This window comes from Prionailurus viverrinus, chromosome C2 (assembly GCF_022837055.1).
Source record: "Prionailurus viverrinus isolate Anna chromosome C2, UM_Priviv_1.0, whole genome shotgun sequence".
NCBI classification, from domain to species: domain Eukaryota; kingdom Metazoa; phylum Chordata; class Mammalia; order Carnivora; family Felidae; genus Prionailurus; species Prionailurus viverrinus.
In genome coordinates, this window is record NC_062569.1 from 133420069 (window position 1) to 133441904 (window position 21836).

Here is a 21836-nt window from a genome sequence, read left to right on the forward strand (position 1 = left end):
ACATACTTGTCTAGACTGGGATATTTACTGAAGGCCATTTATTTAATAGTTATTTATATTTTCAATAAAATTGTTGTGTTACTTTTCCATTGCTTCTCTAACAAATTGCTACACATTTAGTGGCTTAACACAACACAAATGTACTATCTTACAGCTCTATAGGTCAGAAGTCTAACATGGGTCTCACCAGCCTAAAGTCAAAGCTATGTTCCTTTCTGGAGTCTTGAGGGCAGGATCCATGTCCTTGCTCATTCAGGTTGTTAGCAGAATTCAGTTCCCTATAGTTGTAGGACCAGTGTTGACTGGCTGTCAGCTGAGGACTGTCTCTAGCTTCTCAAGGCTATTGCATTTCTTGGCTCTTCAAAACTGGCAATGGGGGGGGGTCAGGTCCTTCCCTAGCTTCAAATCTCTCCTCTTTATCTTTCTTTTCTCTTTGACCCAGCCAGGAAAGTCTCTCTACTTTTATGGACTCATCTCTTTAGACTGAGTACACACAAGTGATCCAGGATAATCGCCCCATTTGAAGGTCTGTTTCTTTAACCACATCTACAAGGTCTCTTTTGCCATGTAAGGTAGCATATTCACAGGTTCCAAGAACTAAGGAATTGGGCATATTTGTGGGGGAAGCTATTATTCTACCTATCACGGCTTCCAAATCACTGTTAACTTCATAGACTTTTACAGTAATTTAAACTCCTCACATTCATTTGCTTCATTAGAATAAACAAAAATATTTTAAATATTTTTCTTCATTTTGAATTTTTCTTAATATTTCTTCCACCAAAAACCTTGTCCTCTGCCCATAAAACTTATGAAATGAATTTATGTAAAAATTTCATTTGTATTAATTTTTCTAAACCATTTTCATGAACAACACATTTGACAAGTTCTTTTTGCCTTCTTTTCATTTCATAATACAACGCATCTGCTGATTTAATTTGATCTGAAAGGAATTTAAGACTAGCTTTTCTCTTCTTGAATGTTGAAATTATGCTTTCACAGCAGATAGATTTCCTGAGGAATAGGAATCACTTGTGTTTTTCTCTATATAAGGAAACTTAAATTTTTAATTTTATCAGAGATTATTCCATCTTTGAACAATAGCAGTTAACTTTTAACAGTGATATCGAACTCCTACTCACCTAATAAAACATTCAAATTACTGCTTGATTAACAATAAACTGACACTGGGTGTTATATCTAAGTGAAGAGTTACTAAATTCTGCTCCTGAAACCATTATCACACTATATGTTAATTAACTTGGATTTAAATAAAATAAACAAAAACAATAAACTGACTTTTTTCCAATGACCAATTGCCCAGCAAATATGTTCCACAAATCTCTAATGATCTTTTCTCTGTCAATACTTAGCAACTTAGTTTCCTTATTAGAAAGGTAAAAAGAAATAAGTACAACTGAAAATCAGTTTCAATTATTATAATTCCTTTTTAGTTGCCCTGGTAAAGGACAGATATTAAGTAATAATATGTGGCTTAAATGAATCTTATTTTTTTTCTAACTTTTTCTTCAACTCCCTGAAAAGGTGTACTAAGTCTAATTCTCTGTGCCTCTTTTTCTTTCTGTCCTTGTTCCCCGTGATCTTATATGCAAGCATCTTCAAATATCATGTCTATGAAGGTGAGTCTCAAGTCTGTATTGCCAGACTGTCCAATAGTCTATTTTCCCATTCTTAATAAAGCTGTATTTGAACACTCTTATTAATTCAAAATATCAAAAACATTAGTCATAAATTTTACTATCATTATAATTACTGTACTTAAAGAGTTGAAGATGGAGAATACAAAGAAAACAAGACAAGAACTTGCTGGGAGAATGCATCAGAAATCAACAAAGATGAGGAATTTGATCATGTGGTATAAGAAAGTGAACCAGTTCATTCACCAGGGCTTAATTCTGCACACAACTCAAGGTGAAAGAGAACTGAGACAAAGTCATTGGCAAATTGGGTAATGGCTCATCTAAAGGTAATGACAATTTAATCTGCAAAAACAATATTTGAGGGAGTCTGTTTTCTGGACTATTTGGTGAAAGATGGAAAGAAATGGGGTGTAGGGGATAGAGAATGTAGCCAGTGTGATCAGTCGATATCTTCAAGGCATAAATATGATCATACCTCCACTCTATCTTCTGAGATAGGGCTCAGTTCACAAGGCAGTCTACGGCCATTGAGTCTTCCATATCCTGGGCAAATCTCAATACCCTTAGTCTTGCAAAAACATGGAATAACATCTTTGTTCATCATAATGTTTGACGAGTTCCTTGTATACCACAAGCTCTATAGGCCTCCAGGCATGTAGTAGTGCCTGAGGGTCCAGCATATCCAATGTCAGGGTAGACTGCTTTAGTAGAGTGCAGCATGAACAGCTGCTCTGCCTGTGAGTTCCCTAGGGGAGGCAGACATATGCAACCAACTGCTTCCCTGGTGCTGGCATTGAATCCAGCCAGCAGAAAGGAGATAGACATAAGTAGTAAATTAGATACCATGCGAACCTGGGAATTCAGCTATTCTAGCAATCTTTTGAACAATGCCTCCTTAATTATCCTGGAATTTCTCATTTCATTATATCTGCTTGCATTTGTTATCGATTGTTGCGTAACAAATTACCTGAAAATTTAATGTCTTAAAACAACAAGCATTTATTATCTCAGTGTCTGTGGGTCAGGAATTTGGCAGCAGCTTAATGAAATGATTCTGGTACAGGGACACTTACGTGGTTTATAATCAAGATGTTGGCCAGACCTGCGGTCATTTGAAGGTTTGACTGGGGCTGGTGGATTCACTTCCAAGCTCATTTATCACTCATTTATCTGTTAGCCAGAAGCCTCACTTCTTTTTCACGTGATCCTTCCCATAGAATAGCATGGCAGCTGGCCCAGTGTAAGTGATCTGAGAAAGAACAGCTACCAAGAAAAAAAAAAAGTGTAAAAATACAGATGTGACTCCTATACTCTCTAGGAGGACCAGATAGTCGGTCTTGAGGCTTCTGCCAACAAAAACAACACCCAAACTAGTGGGACTGTCTCCAGTGGAGATATTTCAGATGACACCATTGGGAACACACAATGTAGTTCAAACCACTGATACTAACACCAAAAAGCAGAATCTGAACCACTGATTTCCCTAAAAGCCAGTTTCCCTTGACAGAAAAGAATGGATTCTGTATGGCACATGGTCCTCAAGTTCCGCTCTTCCATATCAAAATCTTAAACACTTCACTGGTAGAATCAGTGTCTATGCCCTAAGTATGAAAGGAGACTGACAAAAGTAATTTCTGGTTTCTATCTTGGAGAAGATAACCTCCCACTATAATAAAGAAAATTTTCCATTAAGGTATTCCAAAGATGCTGGACAATAACAAAGACTAAAAGGGTCCAGTCCACTTCTCTACTTAGCTTCACAAAATCAACAAACACCCACTTCTGTATTTAAATTTGCAAACAGCAGTAGCAAACCATGATCTATAATATAATCTAACTTATAATTTATATTATAATGTATTATAATATTTTATAATAATATAAACCATGACCTATTTATAACATCCATGACCTATGGATATGACCCTTAGATCTATATCATGAAAATGTCTCCATCGTGACATTTTATAGTCTGTGGATTAAATTGTAAAGTTAAACACTACCAGCACACCTTATATATAATAGTAGAATATTTGTTAAGATAAATAATTGAGAGATCAAGGGTGAACACAGAAGTAGATAATACAGTTCTGCAAGTAGTCATAAAGCTATAGTTGACATGACTTACTTCCTCTACCACAACTTCCATGTCCCTTTGTTCTTTAAAAAAAAAAAACAAAAAACAAATTCATCTACCTACTCCTTATTACCAATCCTCCAGTATTATTCCATACAATTCTCTGAAAATATTCTGCATATAGATCCATTTCCGCAGGCCATCTGTCTTTCCAGACAAATTAGATAGTGAAATGTTCTGGCACAAGCTTTGCCAACAGAGAGGATATCTCTTCCCTGTTTTCCTTCAAGACCACTTCTAAGTCTATAATAGGACCAGAATCCAGTTCTGGCTGGTGCATAGCCATCAGTAAACAAACTCATTCATTTTCCCCCAATCAACTCATCTAAGGGAGAGTCCCTCTGCAATCAGATGCAAGAGTTGAGGGGAGATGTGGTCATACAGCAAGGGTAAGCTTATTGGGAATATGAATCGCTTGTTTATTCAATTTAATTTGGTCTTTTGGAACTGAAATCTGGCATTTCAACTTAATGTTAAAGGGCTGCTACACCATCTAAGTGTATGATTTAGGTTCAGATATCACCCAGTCCTTTATGTACAGTGCAGGTCCTAGGAACACTCAGGGTGCCATGACCAAAAATTTAATCTCTGTTAGGAACAAGGAGAAAACCAAAAGCTGATTCTCAAGAGGAATAGTTATCTGCCAGAGACAGCATTGTAATTTCCCTGCCATAGACTTCATTCATGTAGATCTGCCATAGATATTTGGATCCCATAGGTCTTAAAAGATACACAGCAGATCTACTGGTCCAGCTAAAAAGCCTTCTCTTGCTCTGGAACCTACCAACCTGGAAGGTAGGCCTTTGGGCTCCTTGGTTAAAGATTTGGAGTAAATGTATATGCCCCTTCCAAAATACAAAAAAGACCACCAAGCATTGTGCTGCTTTTTTAGTAGTAAAGGAAACAAATCTCACAAATACTGAAAAACAGAATCAGATGTTTTGCTCGTATCTATACTCTATCCAGGAAACGTTTCCACTTCACAGATCTGAAGGAAAAAAATCAAATATTAAAAAGTATCCTACCTGAAACTTTTACTTAGTGTTAATCTCTGGAAGAGAGAAATAAATAATGTCTTAATGTAAAAAGAGTAGGGCCTAACAAATACTTATTCTAGAAGGCATTTTATCTTACTTATTAATTATCTAGGCTTATTAAATCTTTAATCTCTGGCACGTTTGGAAGTTACAGAAATTAATAAGGCACGTGCACAAAGATGACTCCAACTCATAAAGCATTTCATATTTTCCGGTACCTACCACAGGCACTGTATGGCTCTTTTTGTAATCTCAATAAATGTTTCTTTGAATAACTGATGGGATCATCATTAATGTGGTAGAACAGAAATAGCATGAACTTTGGAGCCTAAAAACATCTAGATTCAAATCTCATCTCTAATACTTATCAACTCTGTGACTCGGGGGCAAATTAGTTAGACTGAATAATGGTCCCTCCAAAGATATCAACTTGCTAGTCATTGGAACCTGAGAATATGTCACCTTACACAGCAAAAGGGACTTCACAGATGTGATTAAATTAAGGATCTGGAGATGGAGGGATTATTTTGGATTATCCAGGTGGGCCCGATGTAATTACAAAGGTCTTTCTAAGGGGAAGGTAGGAAGGTCAGGGCCAGAGCTTTGATGATGGAAGCAGAGACTGGAGGAACACAGCCCTGCTGAAACCTTGATTTTAGAACTTCTGACCTCCAAAACTGTAACAGAATACATTTATGTTGTTTTGAATGACTAAAATTGTACTAATTTGTACAACGGAAAACTAATCCAGACTCTCTGAGCCTTAGTTTCCTTGTGGGAAAATAGAACTAATATATTTACACTTTGATGATTAAAAATAATTTTAAAGCACTCAGCACATAGTAAGTACTCAATGAGTGGTAGCTGTTATGACACGTGCTGTATTGTTAGAGGTGAAGCTTAGCATATTAATTAAAAGCTTACACACTAGAATCATACTAAAGGGTATTTCTTTCCAGGCTCTACCATTGGCCAAGTCTAGGTTCATCTGTAAAATGAAGTTAAGGATAGGCTCAGCTCATAAGACTCTTGTGAGGATTAATTGAAAAATTTCATATAAAATACTGAGCCCCACATCTGACCCAAGGTTAGCACATAATAAATATTGGCTCCAACTACTACTGCTATTCCAACTACTGCTGTTTGTTTTTGCAGTTTCACCACTGAAGCATTCAAAAACTATCTCTGTAATTTAAAAAGACGTCCCTGTAATTTCCTGCCACCAGATGACTACATCTTGCCGTGGTCACTCATTCTGAACTTCAAAGAATGAAGTTGGCCTGGGGCTTAAAATGGTAGCTCTATCCTGGGCTCACCCAGATTTAACCCTAACTATTAATTCCCCCCAATTCCGTTCCAAAAAGAAGAAAAAAAAATCTCTTTATTAAAATAACTAAACTAGGCTTCAGTAAACATTAATAACTACTAAAACCAATAATGTTTTTGCTTTAGTAAATCACATCCTACGGTACAATTACATTTCTTCTTTCTTGTCCTAAGCATGTCTTTACCAGTTTATTCTCAACTGTTTTTTATACACCAGCATCTCTTCCTGACCACTACATAATTTAAAATATATATCCTAGTGCTCACATTTTCATAAATCATGAAGGGTGTTTTAAACAGCCCCTGTTTCAGTACCTTTCTTACACTTACAAAATTTTGTTATAAATTAGAGATAAAATATAATAGGAAATATAAATCAAAATGTTGAACATGCATAGACATGATTTATTACATCTTAAAGCACTTAGAAGGGGCGCCTGGCTGGCTCATTCAGTAGAGCATGTGTCTCTCAATCTCAGGGTCGTGAATTCAAGCCCCACGTTGGTCATGGAGCCTACTTGAAAGAAAGAAAGAAAGAAAGAAAGAAAGAAAGAAAGAAAGAAAGAGAAAGAAAGAAAGGGAAAGAAAGAAAGGGAAAGAAAGAAAGGGAAAGAAAGAAAGAAAGAGGCACTTAGAAAGTGAAAAGCTGAAAAAATAGAAGGAATTAATTTCTGATTTTCATGAGATTTTCTTCTGATAGTATACTCATGAGCATCACCATCATTGTCACCATGAAAAACCAGAAAGAGAAAAAACATTCAGCTTACATGGGAACAATTAGCTTTCTATTTTAGGTGGAAGGCTAATGTGTGTATATTCACAATACTCACATTTGTGCTCATTCACATCAAATGAGTTAGTTGACGTAAGAACTTTCTTGTCAACAGACAAAATTTGAATTAGAGTGCATGTATAATTTGTCAATAAAACTAAAATACTTTTTTATATATATTTTATTTTTCATTTTTTTAATGTTTTATTTATTTTTGACAGAGAGAAAGACAGAGCATGAGCAGGGTAGGGGCAGAGAGAGAGGGAAATGCAGAATCTGAAGCAGGCTCCAGGCTCTGAGCTGTCAGCACAGAGCCCGACGTGGTGCTCGAACCCACAGACCACGAGATCATGACCCGAGCCGAAGTCTGACACTCAATCGACTGAGCCACCCAGGCGCCCCAAAACTAAAATACTTTTGAAGGCACCTGGGTGGCTCAGTTGGTTAAGCCTCAGACTCTTGATTCTGGCTCAGGTTATGATCTTGGTTCATGAGATATAGCCCTGCGTTGGGATCCATGCTGGCAGTGCAGAGCCTGCTTGGGATTCTCTCTCTCCCTCTCTCTCTCTGCCCTTCCCCCACTTTTACTTTCTCTCTCTCTCAAAATAAATAAATAAACTTAAAATAAAAACACTTTTGAGAGTAAAAGGGAGGATACTGTTAATAATTATGTCAGAAAATAGATGTAAACTGGGACTGACCAGAAAACCTGGGCATGTGGTCAATGTGGTCCTCATTGTTTGAGGAGATGTGACATCACCCTGGATGGAAGCATCTGGAGGGAAGGGGAGAAGGTACAACCACTACACCAGTTTAAAGCTGACTCCACCTGAATATTTACCATTCCCCTTAGTTGGTGTCAAAGTATCCTTGATGTCAACTGAAAGAAACCAACCTCAAAACAGGTTGGTAAACACTTTATTCATTGCCTCGCTGAGAACTATAGCCCAGGAAACAGTATCTCAGATTGGTCTGAAGAACTCCAAAGCTTGTTAGCTACAGGAGATTATAAATACAAAAAGGGGGAGAAGTATAAGTGATTCCAAGCAGTTCTCCAAATTTTTTCACATCACAAAATATAATTTGTTACAATTGTAAAAATTAAGGGTTATTGATTTCCACATAGACACGAGAAAGATCCTTAGGTCATCTTAATACATTATGTTTCTATCATATCTGATTGTTTAAAAATATTACTTGCATGCCTCTGCCTATCTGGTTTTCCAGTTCTTACTTTTCGTTTTTTGTTTTTTTTTTTTAAGTTTTATTTATTTAGGGGCGCCTGGATGGCGCAGTCGGTTAAGCGTCCGACTTCAGCCAGGTCACGATCTCGCGGTTGGTGAGTTCGAGCCCCGCGTCAGGCTCTGGGCTGATGGCTCAGAGCCTGGAGCCTGTTTCCGATTCTGTGTCTCCCTCTCTCTCTGCCCCTCTCCCGTTCATGCTCTGTCTCTCTCTGTCCCAAAAATAAATAAACATTGAAAAAAAAAAAAAAAAGAGAAAACCAAAAAAAAGTTTTATTTATTTACTTTGAGGGAAAGTGGGGGAGGGGCAGAGAGGGATGGAGACGGAAAGAATCCCAGGCATGCCCCATGCCCCGTCAGCATGGAGCCCAATGCTGGGCAAAATGTGGGGCTTAAACTTACAAACCATGAGATCATGACCTGAACTAAAAACAAGAGTCAGAGGCTTAGCCTCCTGAGCCACCAGTCACCCCTCCAGTTCTTGTTTTTGATTCCTCCTTGTGGTCAGTTGAGACAGTCACAGAAGGTTTACATTGGTCGCATACGGCAGCTGTAGTGCACATTTACCAGGCTGCTTGACACTCTGGGTTTCAGGCTAACCTAGAACAGTGATCCAAAGAAGGGAATTAGAAGCTCTAGATACTCACTGTCGTTCTTCCCATTCCCATGATTATCTTCTTTCGTGATCTATTTCTGATGTAATTTCATGCACGTTTATTATTCAAAAAACTTTAGTATCCTTGTGTGCTAGGTACGTTCAGAGATGAATAAGAATTCTTAAGGAGCAGCAAATCATACAGAAAGATCAGAACACGAGCATTCATCAGTGCCATCAACATTGGCCTTACTATGTAATGTAAGCAGAGGTTTGGAAATGTACATACAAGCTAGTGATAGCATGTGGGGAGGGGTGCCTAAGAAAATCTGATGAAATAAGGGATGCATTTATAGAAGGTGTAACCCCTAAAATAAGAACAAACCCTGTGGGAATTCCAGGCATGGGAAACAAAATCAAAAGGACCGGAAACTTGAAACTTTGGTGCAGAAAGAAACTAGAACATTTTCATGTAAGCATATACCGGGCTACTGATGGGATATTGAGAGTGAAAATGAACACGAAGGCTTTGAGAGTATCATGAAGGATTTTGTTTGCCAAACTAAGGAGTTCAGAGTTTAACTCTTCCTGAAAACCCTTATAAAAATATATACATTGGTGTGGGCCTGAAAATCTTTATATACATATATTTTAGGCTCAGGAAGATTCAAATGTACTTCTAACATTGAGAGCCCATGAGATAGGAAAGTTTTTAAACTGGAATTAGAAGGGGGTAGGGGTTACAGCTTAGAGGTAAAAACCATGTGGTGATAGAATGGCTGGTAAAGAGGTGATGCACAAGGATGCATATAGAATTTAGTTACATCCTAGCTTTCTGGCTTGGGCTACTGGATTGATTTTAATCACATTAAACTGTAACCAGACAATGTTCCAGAAGATTTCACCCAAGGAACATGATGTTTTCTCAAAAAAAAAAAAAAAAAAAAAAAAAAAAAAAAAAAAAAAAGTTAGATAGGTACTACTTTAACAGCATATTCAATGAATCTGAACTTTATTTTGTGGTGGAACAGGAATTTGGAAGATGCTGACATTTTCAAGTGTTGAGGCTAATAATTCATTACCTTCATAGTCTTTTATTAGGCAGGCTAGAGGAAAGAGCTATCCCTTTGGTGATACGCAGACAAAGCAATTCCCACACACCCCTCTGAAGAAGATACTACAGACAGCTCTGCTGAGCCTTTATATGGCAGTGCTTTTAACAGAATGTTTTTGTTTTCATCTGGTTATAAGTTGTAAGAGGAGGATGCAGGGTGCTGAATGCTATCTTTCCTGTTTTCCAGATTTGACAATTAAAGACCATGGCTGAACACAACAGGCCCAATACTGAAAGGACATGTGCCTTTCTTTTCCACTTATTTCCAAATGTCTCATAATTTCTTTGACAAGCAGAACAGTATTCTGTTTACCCCTAACCATCATTACACTTCGGTAATGTGAAGGAAGAGGCAGGAGAGAGAGCAGAGCTGAAGGAAGACAGGGTAATAATTAGAAATATTTAGATAATGCTTACTGTATGTCACAAATGGCTCTTTCTTTTTTAAGTTTATTTATTTATTTTGAGAGAGAGAGAAAGTGAGCATGAGCTGGGGAGGGGCAGAGAGAGAGAGAGAGAGAGAGAGAATCCCAAGCAAGTTCTGTGCTGTCAGCTCAGAGGCCAAGGCAGGGCTTGAACTCAGGAACCTCAAAATCATGACCTGAGCTGAAACCAAGAGTCAGATGCTTAACCAACTGAGCCACCCAGGCGCCCCTGCCAGAAATGGTTCTAAACGCATTTAATTTTGTTCTCCTAACACCCCTTTGAAGTAGGTACTATTATTATCTTCATTTTTCATAAGAAAACGGTGGCATAGAGAAGTTAAGTAACTTGCTCCAGGCTACACAGCTAGTAAATAGCAGAGCTGGAGTAGGGAACCACATCCAGCTTCCAGCGTTGACACTATGGACCAGAGCTGAGGAGTAGCTACATCCACACCTTTGGGCCTGGCAAGAATTTGTTTCCATCGTACAGATGTATACTCTGCAAGTTGTCTGGGAGTTAAACCAGTTTACCAGGGCCTTGGAAGAGGGTGCTCATGTAACATATGTCCATAGGTTTCAGAGAAGGAACCAATGAAGAGAGAAAGGTTGAAGACCTAGGAGAGTATAATAATTACTGGAACAGGTTCTGGAGAAGGTGAGACAAGATGAGACTTCCATAGGGGCATCTCGCTGTCAGCACAGGGCCTGCTTGGGATTCTCTCTCTCCCTCTCTGCCCCTCTTGACCCATCCCCACCTCTCAAGATAAATAAATAAGCATTACAAAAAATAATAATAATAATAATAAGACTTCCACAGATGAAGAACTACCTTTCACCAGGAGAAAGGACAAGTGAGGCTATAGGTGACTTTTTAAACACACATTGAAAACTGAGGTGAGTCACACCAGATGAGGCAAGAAGAAAACCCGGTGCAGAGTGTGAAAAGTCAGAGTGTTTGGGGAGTGGACGGTTTGGAGTTTCCACGTAGAGGTGGCTAGACAGGTTTGGCAGCATCAGAGGCAGGACTGGCCTCATGGCTTGTGGCTACATGGGTTAGGGCCCAGTGCAAAACGAAAATCAAGACTCCTAGCCAAAAAAACTGTCAAGAATTTCAAGATAACAGTAGGACAGTGCTGAAACAGGCACATGCACAAGGTCTTTCTGAGTGTGGGGCCTTATGAGACTCTGAGGTCATATGCCCTGCTCAAAGGCTGAGGGAGAAATGATTCTGTAAATCTGGGCTGGCATCAGCCTGACTCTACGCTAAATCAGATTTCTGAGTCACTCCACTTCTTCTAAAAAATCTCTCTCCATAAGGAAGAAGAGAATCAGGTGGTGAGTAAATCCTGCCCCCCCCCAACCCCCCACCCCGCCAGGCAGTTTTCTACCTCCTGATTTTGTAGCTGAGTAAAACCATGACTCTTCTTTTTCTGTAATAGAGGGTGTTGATTTTTATTTGTGAGCAAGTCTTGCTTATCATCCCTAAGTCTTCTGCTCCATAGTAAAAACATAAATTATTACCTTAAAAAGTGACTATATTTCAGAGCGCCTGGTGGCTCAGTTGGTGAAACTTCTGACTCTTGATTTCAGCTCAGGTCACGATCTCACTGTTGTGAGACTGAGCCCGAGTTGGGCTCTGTGCTGGCAGCACTGAGCCTGCTTGGGATTCTTTCTCTCTCTACCTCTCTCTCTCTCTCTGCCACTCCCCCATTCTCTCTCTCTCTCCCCTTCTCTCTTTCTCAAAATAAATAAACAAAAAAAAGTGACTATATTTCTTAAAACAGGGATCACATCTTCTAAAAATACAAAATTATTTTATTGTAAGAGACTAGAGAATATCCTCGCAGGGTTACAGGAAAAAAACAAAAGGTGTTTCTGTGGAGGAACTTAGAGAGTATTCAATTGCCTATAACTTGTTAAATGAGTTAAAAGTCATATTCTATAAACATTACATAGCAGGTTTCAAATTATATTTAATTTCAGAAAATTGACATTTTATGAGGGTGTTTCCTTCCAACATAAATCTCACTTTCTTACCAAAATAAATAAATAAATAATAACAATAATGTTTTTCTAAATATAATTTTTTTTCAATTATTAGCTGGAAATATTTGCTTTAGAGCTAATGAGATAATCAAATATTTGTTTAAATACTTGAACAACCTGGCTTGTGTATATAACTCTTATAGTTATTTTTGTTGCCATGAACTCTCAAAGATACTGAGCATTCCTGGTGGTTATGTTTTTAAAAATATTTATATTATCAGATTAGCTGAAACTATTTTAACTATGCTTGTAGAGATTTTGTGGCAGCCAAAAGGCACATGAAGAAACATTTTCAAAATAAATAAAATTGTAGAGATAAAACAAAGCAGGTAGTATCTTCTAGTCCTCCCTCCTGTCTTAAGAACATTTGTTAATATAAATATGCCATTTTTGAAAATCTGTAAACTACAACCATTTGGTTGTATATGTACCTCATTTTTTTTTCTTTTTACTACCACTATAGAAAATTTCATGGAGTCAGGTTCACATCAAACTTTGAACTGGCTAATTATTATGTCTGTTCTTTGAACAGTCTGTCAAAATCGCTCTGTTTTTTTCATCTGGGTAATGGAAGTTTTCAATCCTGAAATGATTCTAGAAGCACCCTAGAAAATGTAATGCATATAGAGAGGAGCGATTCACATCACCCTGTCTTTTAACCCTAACGTCATGACATTGAAAGGCTTGGACATATGATGCCTCTGAACCACAGTCCTTTAACAATAATCATTATATAACAACAACAACAACAACAACAACAGCAACACTTACAGGGCTTAGATGAGGATTGAATGAGACTATATTATTAAAAACATGCTGCTCAACTATAAATATGTAGGTAGATACATGGATAGATGATCGATCGATACATACAAACATACATACATAGATAATAGAGAGGGATATCATGCTGTGGGAACACGAAATTCCCAACATAATATAAGACATAATATGGATGCACAAATAATTACAGCACATGGGAAGATTATAAATGCCCAAAAAGTAGTATATGGGAATAATGTTGACTGATAATATTTCATTTTCTAAAACACAAGTTAGTCGGATCAAGATGCCTAAACTGGCATATTAGGAACAAAGTTTAGGCATCTGATCTAACTTGTATTATAGGAAAAAAGAAGCATGATCAGTCAGCATTATTAGGTACAAGCACAACCAGTCACATAATTTGTGAGGCTCATTACAAAATGAAAATGCAGGTCTCTTTGTTAATTGTTTTTTAATTCTTTTTAATGTTTAGTTATTTTTGAGAAAGAGAGAGAGACAACAGAATGAGCAGGGGAAAGCCAGAAGAGAGGGAGGCACAGAATCTGAAGCAGGCTCCAGGGTCTGACCTGTCAGCACAGGGCCTGAAGCAGGGCTCAAACTCACAAACTGTGAGATCCTGACCTGAGCTCAACAGACTGAGCCACCCAAGCGCCCCTCTTTGTTAAAATTTTATTGGGAATTTCAAAACAGTGACAACTGAACAGTAAGCCAAAAGTTCTAAGTTCAGAACTGCCTGGGTGGCTGCACTGGTATTTTCCTCGTAGAGCAGAAGGTAGCCTATGCCTCCCAGAAGGTCACATAAAATAGGGAATTCTCAAAATATAAGGAGGGATCGATCATGTGCCAGGTAGCTAATAAAGATAACAAAAGTCCATTATAGAAATAAAATATTTTTCTCAGGCAGGTAATCAAAGTTATGAAGTTTGGTCTACTTATTCATTTCACTCTGAAACTCAGAAGTTTATCTTGTAAAGAAGACCCCGATAATAACATGTTTGTACAACATAGAAAATACATCCACAACCTCTCTCTTCTTTCCAGCTTCTTTCCCTCAGAAACCATCTTAGACGTCCCCAGCATTTTTTCAAATTAAGATTGATCTTAAACCATTCCCTTCGTCTGACAAAATCATCATTTTTTCCATTGCAGTGAGAATGCATTGTATGTACGTATGTACGTAATCTGACACTTCTGGCTTACATTCTCTCAGCCCAGTCATGTGATTCTGGTAGAGCTGAGCTGCCCTCCCATACCCCTATATTTCTGTTAATGCCAATGAGACCCGGGCCCAGCCAAGTCTAAAAACCCCTTTTCCCAGCCACAGTGGTCTGATAGGGACACTGTCAAGCTTTAATATACACACCAACCAACTAGGGATCTTTTAATAGGCAGATTCTAACTCAGAGAGTCTGCATTTCTAAGAAGCTCACAGATGAAGCCTCTGCTGCTATTCTGTGCACAACACCGGGAGTAGCAAAGACCTAGATGTCTCCCCCAGGGTCTAGGGTTCTGCACTCTAACCAAACCAGGCCAGTCAACACACAGAAAGCCTAGGGATGGCTGAGCAGAGCTCAAAAGAGAAGAAGGAAGGACCATTTTGTTTCTTCAGTCCATTGTACCTGATGCCAGTTCCTCCTCACTCCAGGCACACAGGCCAATAAATCAACTTTTCGTTTAAATAAGGCTGAATTGGATTTCTTCACTTGCAACCAAAAGAATACTTAGAGTATAAACTCTCTTTAGATCTAATCTGACATTGCCCAAGATGTCTTGAACAAAATCCTATTCCTTATTTGCTACATTTGCAACCTACCTACCTTAAAGAATTTTGAATTCTGATTCATGATTAAAAGAAATAACTAGGAACAAATATGTAATTGCTAAATTACTTGTTACATGTTAGAAAGCCACTTATTTTTCTATTATATTAATCATTATCTAAGTAAAGCTAATATAATACTTTAAGGCTTCTCTTTGATCAACTGAGTAAAAATATGGTATTCATTAAAAAATTTTATTTCTACTGTGCTAGCTTCCTGTGTTTCCTGCTGACTTCTCCATGGGTAGCTATACCTCTGGAACCAGAACAAGGGGTACAATATAGCTTCAGTCTGTTGTGGGGAACAGACATTTGTAGAGCTAAACTGGTATCCTAAATAATATGCTGTTGGGGTCTAAAATCACACCAAGTTCATATATGTCTACAAACCACACTTATCTATAAAAGTGTAAACTACTTGCTATTAATTCTTGCTAAAAATAAGTTTAGATCATTGTGCATTTTTAAAATTAGGCTGTTAACTGCACTGTGGACTAAGTTAGTCATCCTCTATTCACATGGCATAAATTATTAATCACCCTTCGAGAATAGATGGGTGGCAATTCTGAAGACAAGGTTAAGTAAACACAGAGAAGTCTTCCTAGTAAAAAATGAATCATTGCTCTGAGAGGTGGTAATGTCATAGTTCTCTGAAACAAATAGAACAGATATTCCCATTACAAGTACAAATAGTAATCAGCAAATTCACAAAACATGGTTGTTATCCTTTTGTTAGAGCAATTTATATTTAGTTCAAGCCACAGTTTGTCAAAACTGTCATTCTGTAAAACTAGAATAAATCCAAATAGCAAAACGACTTTCCCAGGTCAGCTCTTGCTCACAGCCTTTATAGGCCTCTTCCTCTGAAGGCCTTATCCGTTCCCTCCCACCCATGTGAGCTGCTTGGCAATGGGCTCCCCTGGCGTCTGCAGAACTACACCACACGTGTTCACTTTTCTGAATGTCTCACTTCCTTTTCCTACAACCCTCTGCATAGTTAAGTATTTAGGACAAAGTAAGTGTTTTCAATATCTGTTTACTACATGGACGAGAAGGTTGGCAGATGCTACTTTACAACCAATTTAATCCAAACATAAAGGGCACCTTACATTTGTAAGATGCTTACGTAATGCTGATGTAATCTGCTTTGAAAAAATTCATATAGCCTCGGGTTTTTTTCTTTTCTTTCTCTGTTAACATGAAGGGGACCTGGGTGGCTCAGTCAGTTGATTGTGGACTCTTGATTTCAGCTCAGATCATGATCTCACAGTTTGTGGGATCGAGGCCCATGTTGGGCTCTGTGATGACAGGGCAGAGCCTGCTTGGGATTCTCTGTCTGTCTCTCTCTGCCCCTACCCCACTTGTGCTTTCAGTTTCTTTCTCTCTCTCTCTCTCTCTCTCTCTCTCTCTCTCTCTCTCTCTCTCCTCAAAATGAATAAATAAACATTTTTAAAATTTAAAAAATGTATTAACACGAAAAGGTTTCATTTTTCCCATATAAAATAAAGCTACCTAATGTTGTTGAATTTGGCTAAAAAAAAAATCAACAAAAAACTATAGGTGTTGTGATTGCCTTCAAAAACCTTCAAATTCAAAGTAATAACCAAGGGTTTAATACTATCAATGAGATAAAAAAACAGATAAGTACTTTACACACTGACCCAACTAAAGGAAGGAACTTGTGTGTTTTTTTCTTTCATGAATTATATCAACAACTACCACTAGGGGGTGCTTCATCTCTTCTTATTCACAGTAAATGGACTGCTGCACTGAAGGCACATACAACTATACCCATAAGCCAGTATTTCCATTCTTCATTGGATGTGCAGGTTAATTTATCCCCCAATTTTATATTAACCAAACTATGGATATATATGATATCTTCAAAACAATAAGTTCACTTATGTTTATTGAATATTAATCAATTTACTCTCAAATGATCACTTTTCTTGAGACCTTAACTCTGAATGTAATTTTTCTGTTTTCATGGCTCTATGGACATGATAAAAAATGTGTTCATAATCAAAGGCCATAATTTTTTCCATTCCAAAAATAGGTACCAATTACGTACATGCTTAAAAAAATTAGAGGGAGAAAATAATTTGGCAACTATCTTTAATTTAATTATGATTTCTCTAACTTTGTCAGTGAGTAGCACACTTAGTGTCTCAGTAAGTTTTCCATGATGTTCCAGGCCAAAATAAATAGCCAAAGTTCTATTCGTTAAGTAGTTAGATTTATCAACTTAGGAAGTATTTAGGTTCTAACAACTTAATAGCTATTTGTAAAAATATATATACATAACAGAAAGAAAAAAATATTTCATTCATTATTCCACACTTACTTATTAATTATCAGTTGCTGTTTAATGAATTACCCCCCAAATTTAGTGGCTTAGAAAACAAATACAGTTGACCCTTGAACAACACAGGGGCTAGGCATACCAGCCCCTCTCATAATCAAAGATCCACATATTAACTTTTGACTCTCCCAAAACTTAACTAGTAATAGCCTACTGCTGACCAGAAGCCTTACCGATTATATAGCTTATTAACACATATTTTGAATGTTATACTGTATTCTTACAATAAAGTAAGCCAGAGAAAAGAAAACATTATTAAGAAAGTCATAAGGGAAACTACATTTACAGTACTGTACTGTATCAGAAAAAAAGCCATGTACAAGTAGACTCACACAGTTCAAACCTGAGTTGTTCAAGAGTCAACTCTATTTATCATCTCATTTCTGTGGGACAGGAATTCGGGAGGGGCTTACCTGGGTGTGTGTCTCAGAATCTCTCCTGAGGTTGCAGTCGGGATGTCAAGTAGGGCTGGACTTCCAAAACAGCTCATTCACATGACCTTTGACAGAAAGCTTCAGTTCCCTGTTGGCTGCTGGAAAACAGGTTCAGTTCCTTGCCACGTGGGCACCTCCATAGGGCTGCTGGAGTGTCTTTACAACGTGGCTGCTGGCTTCCTCAAAAACAAGTGATCCAAGGGAGAAAGCAAGCAGGTGTTTGCAATGCCCTTTATGACACAGGTTTGGAAACCACACACCATTACTTCTGCCATATTTGATCTTTTAGAAGCAAGTTACTGAATTCAGCCCATACTCAAGGTGAGAAAAATTAGTCTCCATCTCTTAGAAGAAAACTTATCAAATAATTTTGGACACATTTTATAATCACTATACTTCTCAGTGAGGTCCATGCACCTTTGGGCACTATATTGGTTAATTTCCGTGTCAACTTGACAGGGCTAAGGAATGTCCAAATAGCTAGTGAAACATTATTTCTGAGTGTGTCTCTGATGGTATTTCTGGGAGAGATTAGCATTTGAATCTGTAGACTGAGTAAAAACGATTGTCCTCCCAGTTCAGGTGGGCATCACCTAATCTGATGAGGGCCTGAATAGAACAAAAAGGCAGAGGAAGGGCAAACTTGCTCTCTGTTCTCTGCCTGAGCTGGGATATCCATCTTCTCCTGCCTTCAGACATCAGCACTTCTGGTTCTTGGGCTTTCAGATTCACAGTGTGATTTACACCATTGGCTCCTCTCATTCTCAGGCCTTCAGGTTTGGATTCAACCTCTACCGCCAGCTTTCCTGGGCTTCCAGCTTACAGACAGGCAGATCGTGAGACTTCTCAGCCTCCAAAATCACATGAGCCAGTCCCTCATACTATGTCTCTTTCTATATATGTGTGTATGTATGTATGTATGTATGTATGTATGTATGTATCAATCTATCCATCCATCCTACTGGCTCTGTGTCTCTGGAGAACCCTGACAAATATAGGCATTGTACACTCAAACTTTGGAATCAGATTAGAAACCATAGCCTCGCAGGGCACCTGGGTGGCTCAGTTGGTTAAGCTTCCAACTTCGGCTCAGGTCATCATCTCACGGTTCCTGGGTTTGAGCCCCGCATCCTGCTCTGTGCTGGCAGCTCAGAGACTGGAGCCTGCTTCAGATTCTGTGTCTCCCTCTCTCTCTGCCCCTCCCCACTCACACTTGGTCTCTCTCTCTCTCTCTCTCTCAAAAATAAATAAACATTTTAAAAAATTAAAGAAAATAAACTGTAGCCTCGTTTCCTGTTCCACATTGATTTCCATGTGCCATCTGCTTGTGATCACAGTGACCTCAGAACACTCAGCTTCACAAAGTTATGTCTGTTATAACAGCAGTGTTCCACAATCCACAGTTGAAATTGTAAGCTACCTGAAGCTAGTAGTTCATTTGGTGGCCAACAGATGTTGCTGTGTTTCCCTTGAAATTTTAAAACATGTCATACAGCTCCTGTGAGTTCATTGTAGCCCCCACTGGACTATCCCAGTGCAAATTAGGGATCCATAGACTTAATGACCTTTTTCTCAGAGATGAAAATTAAGGTTGAATGTATGTTTTAAAAAGCCCTTCTAAACATGTCAATAGTTTCTGTATTTGTGTTTCAAACAAATTATAAAAGAAAAATGAGGAAGCTATTTCTATCCATAATATTGAAATAGAATGAAAGTTTTATCTTGTTATAAATGTGTGTGGAATGTAAAAGTATTCAAGAGCAGAACATTTTTCCTCTGCCCATTTTAGCCAAACTTCAGCTGAATATGAAGAAAAAGCAGTACAAGAATGAAAAACACAACATAAAAAGAGTTCAGCTTAAAAAACAATCAGTATCCAAGAAATATTTCCTTCCTTTTATTTTTAAAAAAACACGTTTTTTAAGGGTTTTAAAAACTTTTTTTCTAGGCTTAAATTTATTTTTGAGAGACAGAGAGAGAGCATGAGTGGGCAAGGGGCAGAGAGAGAGAGGGAGACAAAAATCCAAAGCAGGCTCCAGGCTCTGACGCGGGGCTCAAACCCACAAACCACGAGATCACGACCTGAGCCAAAGTCGGATGCTTAACCCCCGCCTCAAAAAAAACACCTTTTAAAGATTCTCCTTTCCTAATATAATGGTATTTTAGAATTGGCCTGGAGTCTGTGCCAAATGCTTACACAGAACATCTATTTCCTCACCCACAGGAAGTTAGTCTTCAATAAAAAGAAAGCTCAGGTAATGAAAGATCTTCCTGTTAATTACACCAGATAGAGAAACAAAAAAAAACAAACCAAAACAAAACAAAACAAAAAACCCAAAAAACAAAAAGCACATTTCTCTTTGCTCTTTCCTGAAACCTCACTAAAATAACAAAAAAAAATTTTTTTTGAGGGCATAATCCCACAAAAGCAGAGAAGAAAGAGGTGATGATAGCAGAGAATTACAGTCCACAAAATAGTGGAAGATGGAAAGCTGATAACCTAGTTGAAAATGGCTTATGTTTCAGCTTTCTCTGCTCTGCTAAGTACCAGAAGAAGAAAAATCCCAACTATAAGCAAGTTGAGTCATGCCACAGAAACTCAGAACATATCCATCAATAGAGGCACTAGGTTTGCAAGTAGGGCTGAAAATAGAAGAATTTGTTAAAAGTCTTTTTTCTTAATGTTTTATTTATTTATGAGTGACAGCATTCAAGCAGGGAAGGGGCAAAGAGGGGGGAATAGAGGATCTGAAGCAGACTCTGTGCTGACAGAAGAGAGCCCAATGCAGAGCTCAAACTCACGAACTGTGACAGCATGGCCTGAGCCAGTCAGACCAACTGAGCTACCCAGGTGCCCCTGTTAAAAGTCTTAATAAGGAGTTAGGAGGTTCTTTAGTCCATGCAGGCACATGACTTCTATGTATCATAGGAGATTCCTGCTGAAAAGTGAGATGTTCAGTGAGTCTACTCTCAGAAGTGACATCTCTTCTACTCTGGGCCTTAAGAAAGTTGACCATCAGGATTATACTCCATCATGCGAGATAGTAGAGAAAGTCTTCTGAGGAAACTGTCTAGCCCTATAGATATGGGTGGCCAGGAGTCCTACAGCAAGACTGCCAGCTCCTTCCTGATTGCTCCACAGTGAAATCTGACACTTGATAAGCTTTCTGTGAACATACAGCCTCCAATCAGTACTTTAGTGCCCCACTCTTTTATTTTGAAATAACTTATATAAAAATGTCCACATCAGAACAAAGATCTCCTGTATCCTTTTTATTCAGTTTTCCCAAACATTAACATTTTACTGAATATATATGATCACCAACCTCCTCTATCTCTCTCTCCCCTTCCCCATGTGTATGTCTGTGTATGTACACATGCATGTGTATAGGAGGTAATGTGCTCATTATCATCAGTTGTATTCTGAACCTTTTAAAAGAAAGCTTTGGGCTAGATGTCCCATCACCTCTTAAACTTCTAGTGTATATTTCCCCCAAAGAAGGACATTTTTCTACCCAAGTTTGCCAACTGTCTAAACTGTTTGGTTTTTCCTTTTTGATGTAGGATTGTGCCAAAGAATATGTGTTATTTTGGGTTTTTATGTCTCTTCAGATCCTTTCAACCTAAAACAGTATTTCTCAGTCTTTGACATCTTTATCAGTTTTAAAGAGTACAAGCTTCACATTCTATTGGATGACCCTCACAGTGTGTCTCAGGGCCAGATGCAGGTTATGTATCCTGGTCAGGAATACCATGGAAATCATGGCGAGCTTTTCTCAGTGCATCTCATCAGGGGGTACAAACGTAGCAAAGAAAAAAACAAAAGCAAATACTAAGTATCAGAAATTTCTAAAAAGTTCAGGAAAGGAAATGAAGCCAGAGTTTTATTATTGTAAAGAACTAGGAGGAGTCTGAGACCCCTGCTTGCAAGCCAACAAATTAGCCTGCCAGAGTTTCATGGATACTGGTGGAAGAATGAAGATTCCTGGACCAGAAGCAAAGAATTTCATTTCTCACAGAATAGCAAGCAGCGTGAACAATCACAGTTGCTGTGGTTTCCCTGAGGACCCCTGAGTTTAGG

General features: G+C 38.2%; 1 pseudogene; it reads left to right on the forward strand.

Moving 5' to 3' along the window:
• LOC125174533 (ribosome production factor 1-like) overlaps nucleotides 1-21591 on the forward strand; it is a 43303-nt pseudogene extending 21712 nt beyond the window's left edge.
• The last annotated feature ends 245 nt before the right edge of the window (nucleotides 21592-21836 follow it).